The sequence below is a fragment of the Gossypium hirsutum genome, chromosome A03 (genome assembly GCF_007990345.1).
Source record: "Gossypium hirsutum isolate 1008001.06 chromosome A03, Gossypium_hirsutum_v2.1, whole genome shotgun sequence".
Taxonomy (NCBI): Eukaryota; Viridiplantae; Streptophyta; class Magnoliopsida; order Malvales; family Malvaceae; genus Gossypium; species Gossypium hirsutum.
Genome location: NC_053426.1, coordinates 18336066 through 18346739, shown reverse-complemented (window position 1 = coordinate 18346739; position 10674 = coordinate 18336066). Strand labels below are relative to the sequence as shown.

The following is a 10674-nucleotide window of genomic DNA, read 5'->3' as shown; positions in this document are numbered from 1 at the left end:
AGTAAATTTCTTAAGCCACTACTGAGCCTTATTCTTAGATTGCCTTTGCACTCGCTTCTCGACTCCTTATGCCCGGAAATTCTCTGCACGAAATGTGAGGGTGTGAGCTTAAAAAGCTCAATGAATGATAGTAAAAACATCAAGTAATTTGCACCCAATCATGCATAAATCAAAGCAATTAAGCATTAATTTTTAGTCACAACATGTTAGCATTTCACTATAACATTACATGCTATTTCAAAAATTAAGAATAAATTTTTCCATGGCATGTAAAATCATCTTTTAACATATAAGCATTCAATTATATTGGCACAATCAATCAATTATATTGGCATAATACATCCATGGCAAGTAAACGTGTGATCATACATTGGATAAATGGATCTCTGAACTCCCACAAATCAAATGCAATCCTCCAAATTGAGCGGCTCGAAGCCACATGCTCCCTTATAGCGACTCAAATAACCTGATGAATGGAGACTCAAGCTCAACACTCCCTAATCTACTCCAAACAAATCAGTCCACCAAGACCCATATACTCACAATATCACAAATAATGGTGAGTACTCACAAACTCTATGGCATACCAACTATATCCAATGGACCCACCATGCAATGTTGTCAATATAATCATACATACAAGGCATAAAATATGTTGTTTAATCACTTAATTTAGGATGTTAAAACACAAGTAAAAGCATGTTGCTAAGCAATTTTAACATCAATAAAATTAAGCATAGCAAATATCATTTTCCCAATATTCATATACCAATTAGAACACCTTTTATCAAATGTTCAATAAATTAGCAATTCATGCTCCAAATATCAATTTATTCCATACTATTTAATCATGATAAAAGCATAATACACAACTTACCAAACCAATTGCCATTTTGCTCTTTTATAAAATAAAACCTAATTTTGCAAATCCAACCATCCAATATGCAACTAAGTCATTAATAACACCAAATAAACATTTAATTAACACATAATCAGGTCAATTTAACAAATTACCCTTACTATCACTCACCTCCACACTTAGCTCTTTAAGCAAAATAATGTTCAAACAAGCAAGTTTGAGCTTCAATTCTGATTTGCACGTTTCTCCACTTGATGCGGAGCTTTAACAGAGACAAAGTATGCATTACAAACCAACAATAACAACAAGAAACATGAAATTTGATAAAGTATATGAATCTAAATCATTACTCTAAACTACTTTACCGATGTTGCACAACTAAGCCGAAACCTCAACTAAACTCCCTTTTAGCACCTCAAACCACTTTTAATTTTCATTCATGTCCAATAACATGTATTCTAAGTGTTAATTTCATCATTTAATCCATTTCATAGTTTTCCAGAAAAATCATCCATGTCCTTGATAAAATTCAAATTTCTCAAAATTGATCCATAAAACGTGTTTGATCTTTTGGTTTAAGTTTAAAAACCTCTTATTAGACCTATTTTAAGCTTAGACATCCATTAATATTTGGATTCCAACTCAAAATTAAAGATCTACCATTGTTGATCCTCAAGTTCAAGAAAGAAGAAATTAAAGTTGAAAATCCATTATAATCACTTTAATTAACAAATAATGATTGAAATCAACTTAAAAACAAGTTTAGAGATAAGGATTACCTTCAATTGAACTCAAATAATTGATTTAGAAGTTTGAATCAAAATGCTTGAAGAAATTTAGATGACTTTTTGCCCAACTTTGAAAATTATTTTGAGAGATTTTAGAGAGAATTTTGGAGAGAAAAGATTTAGTTCTATTATTTGATATTTGGTTTATGAAAACAAGAAAAAAAAAAAGAAGAAGAAAAAGCTCTCAATTCGAGTGAAAAATGAGTGAAAAGTGAGGTAGTTGCAGAGTTTCTAAAACTAAAAACCCCCACCTGATTTTCAAAATTTGGAGAATTTGCTATCAGGCCACTCCCCATTTTCCCTTGTTTTACAGTTTGCTCCTTTCCCTCCAAAATTCCAAAAATATGGTTTATTTGCTATAAAACTCTTACACATTTCCCTTGTTTTTCAAATTAGTCCTATTTAATTAATATTTTAAATCACCCAATTAAACCCCATTTTAAATTATTTTTAAATTCCAATTTAACCGAAAATATTTATTTTTACCCAAAATTTATTTAAAACTATAAAATTAATTTTTTTAAAAATATTTTTATTTTCTGAAATATTATTACCAATTTTTAGATGAAATTAAACTAACTAATTAAGAATATAAATCGCTAATTAACTCGATTAATTCTCAATTTTCACTCGGAACCTGATAAACTTACTTGAAACTACTAGACTAATTTTTGGAGCTTTACAATACGTGGGTTTTCGTCAAGTGTGGCACTACTCTGACATTCTTTTTGCTAAGGTAGTACGAGGTTGATAAGCCTTAGGTGAGTGCATTCCCACTAAAAGTTAGTGGCTTGGAGGAAAGGTGTCTAGATGGATTGTCATAGGGTGACCAATTGGGTGATGTAGATAGGAGACTATCTGAATGATCTTCAGATGGGGTACTAGCCAAGTGATACGAGATAGAGGGTCATCCGTGGGTGTCATGTGGATATCTTCTTGTAATGCAATGTATTTACGTAGACTAAGGGTATAACATGTTTCAACCCCTAAATACATATATTATCAAATCAAAACTAGATTTGTGATTTATCCAAGAATAAAATTGATCCCATATATTTGACTCAAACTAACATATAATCAATACATATAATTTTGATTTGAAGAATACTATATTTATTAGGAGGATAAGGTGTCTGAATGGCTAGTCATCAGTTGGGTGATGTAGGGTGAAAAACTGTTCGAGTGCTCTTCAGATGGAGCACTAGTCAAGTGATGCGAAGTAGAGGGTCATCTGTAGATGTCTTGCGAATATCTTCTCGTAATGTCATGTGTCTATGTTGAGTAGGAGTATAACATATGTCAAACCCTAGATACAAACACTATCAAATCTAATTAGATTTGTGATTTTATCCAAGAGTAAAAATGATTCAATATATTTGACTCAAACTAAGTATACAAGTTAATTTTGATTTGAAGAATACTATTTTTATTAATTAGTAAAGTTTTATTTTATTTAAAAAGTATAAAAACATTTATATAAAAATTAATTTATAATACACTAGTTTGCTATCTATGCAATGCATGAATTAATTTTATTTATTTAATTAAATTATTGACTTACATTTTAAAATTATTGTTAATTTTTTTAAATATAACAAATGGTCCTTATAAATATTATTAGATTTTAATAACGCATTATACATTCCGTTACAATTCAAATTCGAGCATAATAAAATATTTAAACTATGATTCAATGTAAAAGAAAAAAACATATAAATAATACTAATAGAATTGACTCGTAAAAATTATAATTTTTATCTAAATTTCGAAAGATAAATCTTAATAGATTATATAATTTAAAAATTTTCGATAAACTATTTTTTCTATTCTCATATATAAATAATTAAAAAATTTTGCACAAGTTAAAAAGTTAAAATTTAAAACTAAAAAATCATATATATAATTTGGTATTTGAGTTTGACACTTTTTTTTAATGTGGTACCTTTGTTATTTTTTAGTGTTTAATTTGAGTTTTAAGGTTGAATTGATAAAAGTTAATTGCTAATATTATTATGTTTGAAATTTTCATAATTTTGTTTATAGAATAGATTTAGCATTAATTGTAACATTGTTTAATTTGTCAAATATAGCCTGATGGAAGTAATTTAATTTCAGTTTTAGAGTTGATTTGATAAAAAGTTACTTGCTAATATTATTAACTAATTATGAATTTTCATCAAATCAACTCAAAAGCTCGAATTAAAAACTAAAAAGTTTAACATTATTTTCTTCAAGTATCAAAATGTATAACTTTTGTCAAATGCAAATTCAACATTGGACAAAAGAAAATAGTACAAGTACCATATTTGAAAAAAATAAAAGTGTCATTATTTTTTAAGCCTTTATTATACAATATTTCTAGAAAAATGGTAAACACATATAATTATAGTAATTTAATATGTAATAGTTTTAAAACATATTTTTTTGTTAAAATTGTAACACTCTAAATCCGGCCTAGACGTTATGGCCAAATTTGGAGATATTACGTAAGACGGTTGTAAATTCAATTTTTCATAAATTTCGAAAAAATATCGTAAACTTTTATTACTTAAACTCCGGTTTAAAAGAAAAAAACACATCTAACTTTACTTTATAGTTGAAAACGATGTATGCTTACATTTTCTAAAATGAATACTTAGCAGCGGAAATTCTCATATCGTTATGTTTTGGAAAACCAAGCTTATTTTTTTTCCAAATTTGTTGTTTTGTAGGAAAACATATGTTTTCGATAAAACGTTTTTAACAGTATCATGCAAAATTTGAAAATAAAATCCCAAAAACCATAATAGTCCAAAAAGTCCCAACAGTCTAAAAATAATGAAACACAATAACATCAAATTTGAGTATAATAGATAATGAAACTAAATCAGTTTAACTGAGCTCCGTCGCACTGGTCTGCCTAAACCTGAGGATTACCAGAAACTATCAGACAAATAGAAAGTGAGTTTACAAAACTCAATGTATAACGAATAACTTTAAACAGTTAATTTATATAAGATAGATTTAGCATAACATATTCATATCAGAGCAATACAGATACAAACATATATTCCTACCCCCATCCGCTACACACTATTTCTGACTATCTCAACACACCATATGGGGTATGAAACACCTATCCAACCCTACACACCACTTAGTGTCGATACGACACTTTTTAGAATATTTGCAGTTGAGCTGTTGATCGCGTGATTCGTAACAAGTAATAAATATTTATAATGAAGATCAAACCTAGACTAACTATTGTCACGACGAAAAGGCAAGGGCATTTATCGAACAATAGTATAGTAATGGCAAGATTGGGATATCGTACCAAAGGGAACCAAAAGTACTAGTAATAACTATCTTTTTATTATCTAGCCTAAGAATAAAAGGGTTTGTTTTAATTAACTAATTATTTAAACTAAGAATGCACAGAGAAAAGAATTGGGGAATTGCTTTTGGGAAAATCGATTGACCTGAGACAATACCTAAGGAAATATCCACCTAGACTGTACTTGTTATTCTGGCTCCGAATCGGACGATTTATTCATTCAACTTGTTCCGTAGAGATCCCTAAGTTATGTTATTATCCCTATTCATGACTAATAACGTCTAATCCCTAGATTGAATAACCAAGACTTTTCTCTAATTAACACTCTAGGGTTGCATTAACTCAATCTATGGATCCCCTTATTAGGTTTCACCCTAATCCAGCAAAATCTTATCATCCTATTTTTAGGTGCGCAAGTAACTCCGCTTAATTATGGAAAATGTACTCTTAGACAGGGTCTATTTCTCCTCTGAATAAGAGCGTGTCTTGAATCAGTATCCTGGGATATCAAAGCAAGAATTAAGAACACATAATTAATAACAAGTTAAATATTTATCATACGATTCAGAAAATAATAACAAGATTCGTCTTAGGTTTCATTCCCTTTAGGTAATTAGGGGATTTAGTTCATAACTAAATAAGAAAACATCTTAGAAGAATAAAGAATACAAAACATAAAGAAAACCCAAAACTCCTGAAAGGGAATTGAGGAGAGATCTTCAGTCTTAATGATGAATCCGACTTCTAAGATGGATCAATCGGATTCCTTGGGGTAATTCCTTACCACTCTTCTCCGTCTCTTTTTTTCTCCTCTTCTAGGGTGTATTTATAGGCTTTGAAATGCCTAGAAGCCCTCAAAAGTGGCCTTTTTCGAATCAGGGACACGCCCGTGTGACACGCCCGTGTGCGATTACTTTAGGCCATGATCGAGCCTGTTAGAATGGCACGGGCATGTACTGTGCTCGTGTGAGTCGTGCTCCAATTCTGCCAGATTGACACGGCCGTGTGGTCTGCCCGTGTGGGGAGGTCCAGCCCGTGTTGATCTCGTACTTTAGCTCATTTTCTCCGTTTTTGGCCCGTTTCTTGTCCCTTTTTCTCTCCTATGCTCTCATAAGTATAAAACATGAAATTAAAGCATTAGGAGCATCGAATTCACCAATTCTAATGAGAAATCATCCATAAAATGCATTAAACATAGGGTAAAAATATGTATAATTTATGGTTTATCAAATACCCCCACACTTAAGCATTTGCTTGTCCTCAAGCAAAATTCTCAACTCATAATCAAAATAAACCCTTTTCAACTAATAATTTCTATCGATAATATCTCATATTAATCCATAAGTAATCATACATTGAGAATTTAACTAAAAGAACATAAAAGTTTCAATCATTCCAAGTTGAGCATTTTATTCCGAAAACATAGGTGGCTTCCCTCATCTAAGTAATTACCTTTAATTCAGAATATCACAGAGTTTTACATCCTAACTAAAAATTCACTCAAATCACTCGAGGTGTTTTAAGGACAATAAAGGAAATACTCAATAGTCAATAATGAAAAGTCATTACCATAGGCTTGCATGAAAATGAAATCTCCACCACTATAATTTAAGATGATATATCAATCAAAAGGTCTTTAGAGGGTTGTAATGAGGCTTGGTTAAGGGGTGTGGTCACAAGCTGAAAGAAATGGTTAGAATCGAGATTGAATTGAAAAATTGTCTAACTAGAAAAAGAGTTAATCTTCACTTGCATACAGCAGAGCTTTTTCTCAGAATATGAAATTACAGATATGTATACATAGTGTTTTTATTTTTTTCTTTTTTTTTTAAGAACAAGTTAAAATAATATAGACTAACTATCGAGATCAAAACATAGCTAGGCAATCCATTCAACTCAAATCTCGACAAAAATAGGGATTAATTTAGGGGATTTCAACAATAATGGGTTAAAGGCTAATATTAAGGGTAATACAAGAAATGGTTTGTTAGGCTCAAGGGGGTTTACTAGGGGTTAATCATGGAGATGGGCTTTTTATGGCATGAGTGGGTTAATCCTAAGTGCCTTAATCATTTTGACATATCAAATCAAATGGTGTGGTCTCGACATGCATAATCAAGCAAGTTCTAGAATAACAGTTCAATACTGATGCACTCAAAGCAATAATAAAAGTGAGCATGAAAGGATGAATAGATGTTCAAAAGGCTCAAAAATCTCACAAAAATTATGGCTTTTTGATGTTTAGACTCGTGAATTCTAATTCAAAGTAATACCTAGACTTGGGGAAATAACCTATAATTTTAATTTCTTAAAAATCAACTTATCATGCTTGATTCTCTAATGTCTTAAAGTTTAAATAATCAATGCATAAATCCCTATGTTTTAATTCAAGATATATCAATCAAAATCATAAATCAATTAAAATTTATCCTAAATATGATATGAGAGTTTTTTATGAGAATAAGGTGATTATTCAGGGATTTTTCTAATAGTGACATGAATACCCCCCCATACTTAACATGTACATTGCCCTCAATGTACAAAGATAAATATTAGAGTATAAAAATAAGATAGGGGGAGGAGTGAAACTTCCTGTATTAAGAACGGATAATATCCTTAGATTGGTGAGATCGAGTATTGGAGATACTTTGGAAGGCAAGCTAGACTCTAAAGGCAAGCCGTTTTTTTTTTAAAAGGAAAACAAATGAATCTTAAAAACAAATGAATCTTAAAAACTTAATAAAAAATAAAATAAGATAATTATTCTAATTTTTCAAGTGGTACGGCCGTGTTTTTCTATTCCCACGCCTGTGTTCACCTATCAAGTTCACCCACGGTCGTGTCGCACGGCCGTGGGGATTTATCGCATCCCGTGTTTTGGGGAAATCATGTCCTATTTCCACACGACCGTATCGCACAGTCGTGTCTCTTCCCCTACTTGGCCATGGCTTTAGGCACGCCCGTGTGCCTAGCCGTGTGGGCTGAAAAAAACCTTGCAATTCAAAGATAAATTTAATTATTTAAAGTGTTAGAAATAAGAAATCAAAATATGTTAGTGCTCAGGTTGCCTCCTGAGAAGCGCTTATTTATAGTCTAAGCTCAACTTACCTCTCTAGTGAATGGTTAGGGTGGTTCGAGGAGTTCGTACTCCTCAGTCCTACATCAATATCATCAAAATAAGGTTTTAAACGGGTGTTGTTTACCTTAAAAGTGCCAAACCTAGGATGACTCACCTCCACCGTACCGAATGGAAAAATATTAAGTACCGTAAGAGAGATTTCCTTATTCGGTGTGGTAGTGACAACGTGAGGATCTGCGGCTTCTAGTAAGACTTTATCGCCAACCTTAAGTTGATTTGGAGAGGTATCGAACTTATTCTGGCGTAATTTTGGTTTATCGTGTGTTCTTGGTTTATGTACTCTCCATTCGTCTAGCTCCTCTATCCGTAGCCTTCGTTCTTCATAAGTGTATCTTCTATCATTGCTGGAACATGGCTCGTGAACTTCTTTGAAACTTAATTTCTGCAAAGTAGGCTGTGTCATATTGTTAGTTTTAGTAGACTGGTGTGGACTATTACCTTCACTGTTCGATGTGATGCCGGAATTACGAGCTTGAAGGGTGACCGTTTCGTCTCCCACACGAAGGGTAAGCTCACCTGTGCCCACATCAATAATTGTTTTAGCAGTTGCTAAAAAGGGTCATCCTAGAATTAAAGGTACCTCGTTATCCTCATCCATGTCTAAGACGACAAAGTCTACTGGGTAAATAAATTTATCAATTTTAATGAGAACATCTTCAATAATACCCCTAGGAAATCTAATTGTTTTGTCAGCCAATTGAATGCTCATCCTAGTCTGTTTGGGTTTACCGAGACCTAATCGTTTAAACATTTTATAAGGCATAACATTTATACTTACCCTTAAATCAGCTAAAGCATTATTTACAGATAAACTACCAATTAAGCAAGAAATTTTAAAACTCCCTGGATCTTTCAATTTGTTAGGTAACTCATTCTTTAGAATAGCTGAGCAGACTGCATTGAGTTCCACATGCGATGTAGCGTCTAATTTTCTTTTATTTCTCAGAAGTTTCTTTAAGAATTTTGCTGAGTTGGGCATATGTGAAAGAACTTCAATGAAGGGTAAGTTAATATGTAATTTCTTTAAGAGTTTGACAAACTTACCAAATTTTTCTTCTGTTCTGTCATTCTTCATTGCATTAGGATATGGCACACGAGGTTTATAATTTTTACTTACCTATTTAGGATTATCATTGCTTACCTCTTCTCGACCTTTTTTAATCGCGTTGTCTTGCTGTGATTCTCGTTCATCTAGCTTTTCAGTATCCTACACAGTGATAGCATGAAGTTGCTCCCTAGGGTTGGTCTATGTAATGCTAGGTAAAGTACCTTGTGGGCGTTCAGAGATTAGCTTTGCAAGTTTCCCTATTTCAGTTTCGAGACCTTAAATCGATGATTGCTGGTTCTTAAGTGCTGTCTTGGTATTTTGGAATCGCGTTTTCGACACCGAGATAAATTTTTCCAACATCTCTTCAAGGTTCGATTTCCTTTCCTGTTGGTAGGGTGGTTGCTGAAATCTTTGGGGAGATGGTGCCCTTTGATTTCATTGATTTCCTTATCCTCCCCATGAAAAATTTGGATGATTCCTCTAACCTGCATTGTAAGTGTTACTATAAGGATTATTTTGAGTTCGAGGATTATTACCTATATAATTGATTTGCTCATTTTCGATTGTAGGATTGAAGGATTGATATTCTATATGAACACCTCCTCCACTTGAGTCATATCTTATTACAGGATGTACCTGTGAAGAACTAAGAAAACCATCAATCTTCTTATTGAGAAGTTCTATCTGATTAGAGAGTATGGTGATCGAATCGACGTTATAAACGCTGGCTGTTTTCGTTGGCTTTGTCCTTATGACTTGCCACTGATAGTTATTCAGTGACATCTCCTCTATAAATTCATAGGCATCTTCTAGTGTTTTATTGTTGATGGTAACCTATGGTGAGGGCACCTTCTCAGTAAGTCCTTGTATCTCTCCCATGCATTGTAAAGTGTTTCTAAATCCATCTGTACAAAAGAAGAGATATCATTACATAATTTAGCCGTTTTAGCCAGCAGAAAATATTTTAGTAAAAATTTTTCAGTCATTTGTTCCCAAGTAGTAATTGACCCTCGTGGTAATGAGTTCAACCACTGTTTAGATTTGTTCCTTAATGAAAAGGGAAATAATCGAAGACGAATGGCATCACCAGAAACGCCATTGATTTTGAATGTATTGCAAAATTCAAGAAAATTTGTCAAGTGCGTGTTGGGATCCTCATCCTGCAAACCATCAAACTGAACAAACTGCTGTATCATCTGAATTGTGTTAGGTTTTAGTTCGAAATTATTCACAGCAATAGTAGGTTTAACTATACTAGACTCAATTCCTGTTAAAGAAGGTTTAGCATAATCATACATAGTACGTGGAGCAGGATTTTGATTAGCTGCAATTGTAGGAGGCAACTGATCGCCTGGGTTTTCGACCATCATTTCGAATGGGGGTTGAGTATCATCTTCTCGCTCATTCTCCATGTATTGTAAACTACGCCTTATTTCTCTTTGATTTTTGTGAATTGTACGATCGATTTCTTCGTCAAAGAATAGTGGTCCTGACGAGTTTCTTCTAGTTATAAACTATAAAAACCTG

The 10674-nt window shown here is 32.5% G+C and overlaps 1 non-coding gene across 1 annotated transcript; it reads left to right on the top strand.

The window, feature by feature from the left end:
• The first annotated feature begins 9978 nt into the window (after positions 1-9978).
• Positions 9979-10085, top strand: LOC121226530 (small nucleolar RNA R71). Its single transcript, XR_005924311.1, has one exon. It is a non-coding gene; the product is annotated as a small nucleolar RNA R71 (small nucleolar RNA).
• The last annotated feature ends 589 nt before the right edge of the window (positions 10086-10674 follow it).